Source organism: Durio zibethinus, chromosome 12, assembly GCF_047325235.1.
Source record: "Durio zibethinus cultivar Kanyao isolate XHJ-2024 chromosome 12, ASM4732523v1, whole genome shotgun sequence".
Taxonomy (NCBI): domain Eukaryota; kingdom Viridiplantae; phylum Streptophyta; class Magnoliopsida; order Malvales; family Malvaceae; genus Durio; species Durio zibethinus.
This window is the reverse complement of record NC_143173.1, coordinates 11,493,810-11,504,870: the sequence shown is the minus strand read 5'-3', so window position 1 is coordinate 11,504,870 and position 11,061 is coordinate 11,493,810.

The following is an 11,061-nucleotide window of genomic DNA, read 5'->3' as shown; positions in this document are numbered from 1 at the left end:
TTGCCATTGGGTTAATTGTAATTTTTGTTTTGATTTTGATTTAATATGTCACAGGAGTTAAGTGTGATTATAGTATGTTATAAGAGATTAACAAAAATTATAATTTTGTGATAGTTTTATTTAACTTTGATTATCTAAGAATGTGATTTTGAGCAAATGGTTTGTAGAAGATATGTTTATAAATATAAATTTACCTAATAATTTTTTCCAATTATATAATTAATATTTTGATTTAAATATTTTATAACATACTTAATTCAATCGAGAGATTGTCGATTAATTGCTGAGAGATTGTACTAATTTCTTTGTTTAATATTTTATAAGTTTTGATTTTGACATAATCCCGAAAATTTTGAGAAGTGACATTTTGAAATTAAAATTATATTTTATTTTATGAATTTATTTTAAATATTTATTTTGAAATCTGGTTTTTAAGTCACGATTGATTGAGCTTCAATAAATAATTGAGACTAACATTTTTAAATTTAAATCATTTTTGTGTGCAATTTTACTTCTTGGGTTCTGGACGTAACAATTAGAATGATCTCACGGAAAGATATTACGATGCGGGGACAATGTGAAGCTCGGATTTCCAATGGCATTCACTATAACAATGCTTGCATGGAGCACCATCGATTTGATCAGTTTGGAAGTTACAATCGAGAAGGAGATGGTTAATTTATTGGTTACATTATCACGTATGTATCCCTGTGATATGCATCTATGTGGTAATGCATATCACGTATGCATTCACAGCTTTGGAAGTGTTAGGGTCAAGCTCAACTTAAAGGGTAAAGACTTTGAAATTGTAAAAGACCGAAGATGGGATAAGAATAAAGGGTTTCTTGTTAGAAAAATGGGGTCCAGTCCCATGTAAGTGGTTTTGGACCAAGTAAAAGTCATGGGCCTTGATCTTTTATTTTACACAGAGCCCTAGCTACTTAATAAAAAAAGAGGTGGGGTTGTTTTATGTGTGTGTTGAAAACCAAGCAGAAAAAGAAGAAAAGCTAGGAAAAACAGAGAGAGAAAAAAGAGAAGGGAGAGTTGGTTGAACGGAAGTCAATCCGTGGTCCGATTAAGTTGGAACCTTGTCAGGAGGTTTATGATTCAAAGTTCTACATTCTGAACGGTGAAGATCGGGTTTGAAGCTCTCTAGGAACAAATCCAGGGTGTATTTGTTGAGTCACTTATTTGGTGAGATTTCTCCAATTGTTTCTCTAGTTGTTGATTAGCTCTAGTTTTAGCTAGAGAAGAACTTTGTATAACTATTATTTGATAGTGAAGATTTTTCTAGTGGCCCATGATTTTTCCCTCTACACTGGAGGGTTTTCCACGTAAATCTTAGTGTGCTTTATTTTTCCTGCGCATTTGATTATTGATTGTTGTCTATTGCTTCTGTATTGTTGTGATTATTACTTCAGGCGCAACAAGTGGTATCAGAGCGAGGGTTATTTTGAGACATCGATACAGAAGTAACCCAGGATAGAAGTAAATTTTGTTTGAGATCATGGAGGGTGATACAGGTTCCATGATAAAATTGACAGCATCGAATTATTCAATTTGGAAGCCTATGATGGAGGATCATCTCTACTGCAAAGATTTGTATGAGCCAGTATTGGGTGATTCGGCTAAACCAGCGGATATGAAAGATGAAAGCTGGAAGAAGCTAGGTAGAAAAACGCTGGCTACAATCAGAAAATGGGTTGATATCAGCGTGTTCCATCATGTAGCGCAGGAATCAGATGCTCACATTGTTTAGGAAAAATTGGCAGCATTGTATGAGAGAAAAATAGGTATGAATAAAGTTATGCTTGTTAAAAAGATTGTAACTTTACAGTACAGGGATGGACGATCTGTTACATAGCACTTGAGTGATTTTTAAGATATATTTAATCGGATGACTACTATGAAACTTAAGATGGATGATGAAATGAAGGCATTATTTTTTTTGGGTTCATTGCCAGACAGCTGGAATACTCTAGTTGTGACTGTTCTTAATTCAGCTCCTGATTATAAGGTGACATTGGAGATGGTAAAAGACAGTATGCTTAATGAAGAAGCGAGGCGAAAAGATGTAGACCCTGAGAATCAAGCTCTGGTCACAGAGAACAGGGGTAGAAACATCGATAGAGGTCAGGACTCAAAAGACCGTGGTAAGTCTAAACATAGATCCAAGTCTAGAGGTAAAGTGAAGTGTTTCCATTGTGGTAAGACGGGTCATATAAAATGAAACTGTAGAATCTTAAAGCAAGAGCGAAAAGATGAGAAAGAAAAGAGTTCAGATGATGACAATGTTGCAGCAGTGAATTCAGATAGTGATTCAGTTACTTTGATTTGTACACATGGTGATTGTAATCATGTTAGTGATCCCGGCATTGAGTGGATAGTTGACACAGGAACGGCATATCATTGTGTTCCTAAGAGAGAGTTATTTACAACTTATAAAGCAGGAGACTTTGGTTGTACCAAGATGGGAAACAAGAGTGTATCACAGATTGTTGGGATTGGTGATATTATTGTACAAACTAGTACAGGCTGCATGTTGACTTTGAAGGATGTCAGACACATTCCAGATATGAGAATGAACTTGCTTGCTATTAATGTCCTTGATAAGGAGGGATATGAAAGTCGACAAAAGAATGGACAGTGGAAGCTTCTCAAAGGATCTATGGTAGTTGCAAGGAGAAAACTATGCTGCACAATGTATAAGACATGGATGCAATTGAACGGTAACCAGGTAAATACCGTTGAAAATGATGCTTCAGCAAACTTGTAGCACAGGAGGCTGGCACACATGAGTGAAAAAGGGTTACAGGTTTTGGCAATGCACTCTCTCATTCCCTTGACCAAAGGTATGTCTCTCGATTCATGTGATTATTGTTTGTTTGGTAAGCATTATAGAGTTTCTTTTCGTAAAAGTTCTCAGAGAAAAGAAAATAGATTGAAATTAATTTATTCTGACGTATGTGGTCCTATTGAGGTTGAGTCATTAGGTGGTAGCAGATATTTTGTTACTTTTATTGATGATGCTTCACGTAAGACTTGGGTGTATATGTTGAAATACAAAAGTCAGGTACTGCAGTATTTTCAAAAATTTTATGCCATGGTTGAAAGGATAACAGGGTTACCCTTGAAGTGTATTCGAACTGATAATGGTGGGGAATACACATCTAAAGGCTTTGAAGAGTATTGCTCAAAGCATGGGATCAGGCATGAGAGGACAGAACCTGGAACACCGTAGCATAATGGTATAGCTGAAAGAATGAATCGCACCATTATGAAAAAAGTCAGATGTATGTTGAGGATGACAAAATTACCAAAGCCATTCTGGGGTGAAGCAGTCAACACAACTTGTTATTTACTTAACAGGTCACCATCAGTTTCTTTGGGCTTTGACATTTCAGAAAGAGTGTGGACAGGGAAAGATGCTTCATACTCTCACTTGAAAGTTTTTGGGTGTAAAGCATTCATGCATGTACCAAAAGAGCAGAGGTCAAAGCTTGATAGTAAAGCTACACAGTGTGTGTTTGTAGGATATGGTGATGAAGAATTTGGTTACAGGGTATGGGATCCAGTAAAGAGAAAGACAATCAGAAGCAGGGATGTGGTCTTTCATGAAAAAGAAACCATAGCAGACCTTGAGAAAAATGAGAAGACTACACGAGTTACTGTTGAGTGTGATGTTTCAACGCTGACAGAAATTCTATAGGAAAGAGCCACAGATGGTGAAAATGAGCAAGAAACAGAACTTGGAGATATAAATGAGCCAGCTACAGTTGGTGATGAGCCAGATGCTATTAGTTTTGAGTAGGGGGAGCAATCATCTCTACTTGAGAGTGTTGAGCAGGGGGAGTTACCTTCGACATCAAGTGATGTAGAGTCTCAGCCCAGGAGATCTACTAGAGAGCGCAGGCCATCGATCAGGTATCCAAGTTCAGATTTTATTTTAGTTACCAGTGAAGGGGAGCCAGAAAGCTTTCAAGATGTGCAGGCTACTCCGGATAGAGAGCACTGGTTAAAAGCAATGAAAGAAGAGATGGAGTCATTGCGAAAGAATGGTACTTATGATCTTGTTAAACTTTTAACAGTGAAGAGGCCATTAAAGAATAAATGGGTGTTCAAGTTAAAAAAAGATGGTGACAAACTAGTGAGGTACAAAGTTCGATTGGTAGTAAAAGGTTTTTCTCAGAAACCAGGCATCGATTTTGATGAGATTTTTGCTCCAGTTGTAAAAATGAGTTCTATTCGAGTGGTACTGGGATTGGCAGCTAGTTTGAATCTTGAGCTTGAGCAACTAGATGTTAAAACTGTATTTTTACATGGTGATTTACAGGAAGACATTTATATGAATCAGCCCGAGGGTTTTGAAGTGAAAGGGAAAGAGCACTTAGTTTGCAAATTAAAAAAAAGCTTGTATGGCTTGAAACAAGCTCCGTGATAGTGGTACAAGAATTTGATTCTTTTATGGTGAGTCATAGCTATAAAAGAACAACAGCAGATTTTTGTGTGTATGTTAAACAATTTCCTAATGGTAACTTCATTATCCTGTTATTATATGTTAATGATATGTTGATTGTAGGACAAGATGCTAGTATGGTTTGCAGGTTGAAAAAATAATTGTCTAAGTCCTTTGATATGAAAGATTTAGGTCCAGCAAAATAGATTCTTGGTATGGACATTATCCGAGATAGAAGAGCTGGAAAGCTGTGGTTGTCACAGGAAAAGTATGTTGAACGAGTGCTTAGTAGATTCAACATGCAACATGATAAATCAGTTAGCAGTTCACTTGTCAACCATTTTCATCTAAGTAAGAAATCTTGTCCAGTGTCTAAAGAAGAGCAACTAGCTATGTCTAGTATTCCTTATTTTTCTACAGTCGGTTCTTTAATGTATCTTATGGTTTGTACAAGGCCTGACATTGCTCATGCAGTTGGTGTAGTGAGCAGATTTCTTTCTAATCCAGGGAAGGTTCACTGGGAAGCAGTGAAATGGATTTTTAGATATTTGAGGGGTACCTCAAAAATGTGCTTGACTTATGGAGTTTCACAACCAGTTCTAGAAGGATTTACTGATGCTGACATGGCAGGCGATCTTGATGGTAGGAAATCTACTTCAGGGTATTTGTTCACTTTTGCAAGAGGAGCTGTATCTTGGCAGTCTAAGTTGTAGAAGTGTGTTGCTTTGTCAACTACAGAGGCTGAGTATATTGCAGCAACTGAAGCATGTAAAGAAATGCTTTGGATGAAATATTTTCTTCTTGAATTGGGGTTGATTCAGAAAGAGTATGTGGTATTTTGTGATAGCCAGAGTGCTTTAGATTTGAGTAAGAATACCATGTACCATGCTAGAACAAAGCACATTGATGTTAGATATCATTGGTTACGTTCAGTGATTGAAAAACAGCAGATGCTATTGAAGAAAGTCCATACTGATAAAAATGTGATAGATATGTTGACTAAGATACTTCCCAGGGAAAAGCTTGAGCTTTGCAGTAACTTGGCCAGAATGAGTTCCCTGGCCAAGGTAAGTTCTAAATGAAACTGCTATGGTGATGAATCTCCTCCTAATGGGGCTGGAGGGGGAGATTGTTAGAAAAATGGGGTCCAGTCCCATGTAAGTGGTTTTGGACCAAGTAAAGGCCATGGTCCTTGATCTTTTATTTTACACAGAGCCCTAGCTACTTAATAAAAAAGAGGTGGGGTTGTTTTATGTGTGTGTCGAAAACCAAGCAGAGAAAGAAGAAAAGCCAGGAAAAACAGAGAGAGAAAAAAGAGAAGGGAGAGTTGGTTGAACGGAAGTCAATCCGTGGTCCGATTGAGTTGGAACCTTGTCAGGAGGTTTATGATTCAGAGTTCTACATTCTGAATGGTGAAGATCGGGTTTGAAGCTCTCTAGGAACAAATTCAGGGTGTATTTGTTGAGTCACTTATTTGGTGAGATTTCTCCAATTGTTTCTCTAGTTGTTGATTAGCTCTAGTTTTAGCTAGAGAAGAACTTTGTATAACTATTATTTGATAGTGAAGATTTTTCTGGTGGCCCGTGGTTTTTCCCTCTACACTGGAGGGTTTTTCACGTAAATCTTGGTGTGCTTTATTTTTCCTACGCATTTGATTATTGATTGTTGTCTATTGCTTCTGTATTGTTGTGATTATTGCTTCAGGCGCAACATTTCTAACTATACCACCCAAAATTTTTTTTATATATCTTATAATTTTTTTTTTCAAACATACTCATATAACAAATATCAAATTTATCTTTCAATAAATTACAATTTTACCCTCTTCTTTTTATTCTTCTTCCTCTTTCATCTTTTTTTTTTCTCTAATACCTAGTTAAATCTAATTTTTTTATGTTTTCAAAAATTTATTTATGAAAATACAATATAATTTTTAAAAATTTATTTTAAAAAAATTATGATATAGTTTCAAAAATAAATTTTCGATAATCTTAAAGGCTCTTCAGGAATATAAATAGATAATTAAAAACCTTAAAGGCTTATTAAAAATTTATTTTAAAAAACTTGAATTCAATGAAATTCATTTCGTAAATGGTAATCTATTTTTGTGTGTGTTTAAATTAAATCAAACGAAATAAATTTTAAAATTTTATTTTTAATCAATAAAAAACTTCAAAAAAAATATAATTTTAAAATTAATTTGATAGATTTAGGAATAATTTGGGTTTAAGATTGAAGAAAGAAGAAAAGAGAAGGAAGAAAAAATATTAAGGATATAAAGAGAAAATCAATTATTGAGGGACAAAGCATATTTAATAAAAATAAAAAATTTAAGTTTAAATTTAAAATATATTTAATAACGAGATATATAGAATAAAAATGAAGATATAAATAAAATTCCCGTAAAAATATAAGTGGAAGACTTTTTCTTCGTTTGTTTTCGATGCAAAAACGAATGCTTGAAAGAGAGAGATAAAAAGAAAAGCGTAGAGAGAGAATTAGAAAATGGATCCCATACTTGAAATGTGAGAGGATACCTGTGAAAGTCGGATTTGAGATTGATGCGGCTGATCCGATTTGACATAACAGGAAAAAGTCCAACCAGAGAATGACACATGTTAGAGGAAATGTAAAAATAATCAACTTGAAGTAAATTTCGAAAACGGAAAATGGTCTGGATTTGATGGAAAGTCACTCTCTTGCTTACAAAGACTATTATATTACTCTTTACAGTAAACTGCCTCTTGCAGAAGGCCTTAAATTTCTCAGTAAAAGCAAAATTAATCATTTTAAGGATTGAAATATAAGTTATGAAATTGATGTTCATAATTCCAGTCTATGAAATCTGATTGACTTTGTTTCTCCTAGCTCTTTAGGGTTTAGGTGTAGGTGTATAGAAAGCAGCATTCCTATGGCAGGAAAATTCTACTCCTGCAGTGGATTAATATGAGGTAATAACGCCAATGGAGCAGTCAACTGATGTATTTAGCACTCGTAAATGACGTAATATATGACTATCATCTTGGTATTTATTGCATAAATAAATAAATTAATTAAATCAAAGATTTTACTAAGGAGTGTCTTTAAAGTTAGTTATATTACTATTTATAATATATTTTTATATTTAATACTGTAATTTATAGTTAATTGATGTATTTCACATGAATATGGCAGCAAAAACTCTTAAACCGAACCTGTTTTTGAAGTTGGTAAGAAAAAAAATTATATATTCCATATGACAGGATGACCTTTTGTGGGCTGCGGCATGGCTTCGTCGTGCAACCAGTAAACAATCATAACTGGATTTTAGCGGTGAATCAGGAAGTATAGGGGGCACCAGAGCCGAGTTCTCTTGGGATGATAAGTATGTTGGCGCACAGATCGTGGCTTCTGGACTTTCTTTAAATTAATTTCCCTCTTTGGTTCTAAAATAATGTATTAACCAAATCAAAGTTTGTTGCTTGAGGGCTAGTTAGTGAAAAAAGGACAGGTCGTGATATTCCCTATAATAATTAATATAAAATATCAAAAGAAAATCTCTGATTAGTCTCACATATGAGGAAATTAAGTGAATTATTAATTACTTGACCCTTTAAATTCTATGACTAGTCCAATGTAGCTTGTGTTGGAAGGCAATTCAGGAAGGATGGCTGAATTCAAGAGCCAGGCAGAGCGGTTCATTTGTTTCTCCTCCACTCAAAAGGTTTGTCATGGTTTCAGCCATGGAATAATCTCCACTTGTAAACTACAACGGCCCCATTTGTTGCCATCGTATACTCGAAATATCTCTCTGGTGGCGCCCTTCTCCCCTCTGACGTTGTTGATCTAGCAAGATCAGAGGTATAGAAACATCTTTTCAATCAGGAGGATGTCATTGTCATATCTCCATCACGGTCATTATTTTGAACCACACAGGCCACAACCACGAATACAATTTTATATTCGAGCCTTTGATTTTGATCTCTTCATTCTTGTCAGCCATGAAAATTAAAAGAGTCGTAGCATATGCAATAATTATTATGTTGTCCTTTTGAACAATCGTTTATGTACAAATTCACTTAATTTATAGTGAAAGACGTATTGGAATGAAATTCCTGGTGGCTAGCTTTTGCCAATTGCCTCTGTCACCAAACTAGTGAATATTTTATTAAAGAATGGGACGTCGGCAGTGTCTCCATACTTAACAATCCGGCTTTTGGTTGCCATATTTGAAAAATCATTTACAGACAAGCTACCGTTCCTTGCTTCCATATGCATCCATTGTCTGACATTATATATAATCCTATCTGTCAGAGACTTTCAGTCCAAAGTGCACAATTAAATAAAATAAATTATCTAGGGGCAAATCCTGAAAAAATCAAAAGAAGAAAAACTATACCTAGATGCATTGCCCCAAAATACAAATATTAATAATAATGTTAATTCTGAAAAGTACCTAGTTTATTTAATTGCAGATCGTGCAGGCAGGCAATGTATATTGCCATTTTTCTTTTCTCCTTTATTGTTTATGTTTTTTTTTTATCATCATAAAAAATTATAACCTTTTCACATAACGCAATAAAAAACAAAATATTTATTTACCTTATAAAAAAAAAAAGAAATTTATATCCAACGCGGATACATTATATGTGTTCCTATAGTTATGCTACAAGATCTACCTACCCACCCACCAAATGTAGAATTCCGTGGACGTCCTTGCCCTCTGCTCTGCCTGGCTTAATTTGTTTTGCCTTGTGTTTTTTCAGTATAATTATTATTAATTAAAGTGCTGATCGATGTGGCCATCGACATTCCCAAGCGGTTGGCGGCTCCAAGAAAATGCTTTGCTGAATTGATTAAATTATTTGATTGCCCAAGTACAATTAGTCTTCATTTTCCTCATTTATTAATTCTGATCATTTCTTTGTTAATTAGCTCATCATGATGACCATAATTCCCAAAGCCCTTACCTAAACACATTTACATTCTTAGATTAATTTATCCTTTGAATTTGTATATATTGTTTACGGAAAATATCAATAATTGCACGTATTAAATTTTTGAGTTGAATGAAAATAATAATTTAACTACTCTTAAGTAAAAGATCTATTGACTATATATGAAACAAATTCATGAGGGAACGTAGGGTTATGATCTTACAAAAGAATATAATAGAATAGTGGAGAAGAATATTGCAATTAAAAGAGGAACGATAGGATTAAGAAATTACAATGTATGTACTACTTTCCCAGTAACTTCAATATGGACAAGTGTAGTAGTCTCACTCCATTTTAAATGCTGACTGGTAGCCATAAATTAATGGACGACAAAGGTAGATATTGGCGTCGTCAAGTAAGTCATATATAAAGGTAGGTGAAACTAATTTGATCATTGATGAATTATGTTTGATTCTAATTTCCAAGGTTGGTGTTTTTTTCTTTTCTTTTTAGTTTTAGTGCAGATTATCAAATCATCAATGATCATCACATGACCGGCCAGTAAACATCCCATCAAATCAAATGCATGCATCTTACCTTTGACTTGTTGGTAACCATCAAATTCAGAATCAAGCAGGCAAGCATCAATTGCTAATCACTCAACATTTATATTCATCAGCACGCATTATTATCATATATATACAAATTTCAGGATTCCATTATATAATTTGAGCCATACATATAATAATATCCAAATTACCACTCTCATCCATTGCAAGATCCATATTAATTAATTATGCTAATTAAAACCCAACCCTTTATTATCGCCCCATTTTGGTCATAATTATTTTATTCTATAAATTAAGAAGAAATTATATATCTGTTTGACGGATTGATGGAGATCATCATCTCTTTTATCTTCCTGTCCTTGGTTCTTATGCATAATTAGTGGAATTAAATTAAATATATAGTTACATATATCAATACTTATTAAAGTTCAAATACGATTTAATTTGCTGATTTCAAAAGAAAAATACGATTTAATTTGCCAACCCCAACCGTAAAAAATTCAAACTTCAATGTAAATACCAAAAACTATTGTTCTCTCATCGTTTTTTTTTTTTTTTTTTTAAACTTACACAAGGTCATATCATATATCAACAAAAATTATTTCCATTTTCTTATATGGACTATGTATAGATACAATATCCTAACGTCATTCCAAGAGGAAATGATGAACCACTACTAGCCACAAATTGTAAACTTGTTCATCTATATATAAACTTGTTGATAATGAACAACAAGCGTTACAAGCCCGAATGCATCTCTTACCTCATTTTCAAAGCCGATTTCTCAATGTATCTCTTACGCTTCAATAGCCGTCGAGTTCTGAAATCCTATCCTTTTTTGTTTTCCTTTTATAGGAGGAGTTTCCAATGCAGCAGATGATATAAGTTGTGAAACAAAAATTCTATATCCTTTTTTTTTTTAAATTAGACTTACGGTTCATTTAAATGATTATTATTTTATTAAGATTAAAAATAACAATAGAGTAAGATTAATTATTATAACGATTAGATTAAATTAATGATGAGATATGTACGTAGATAAAAAAATAACAATGATTGTAAAATAAATTATAATGAGAAAGAGAAAATAATTATTAAAAAATTAAAATAAAAATTATAT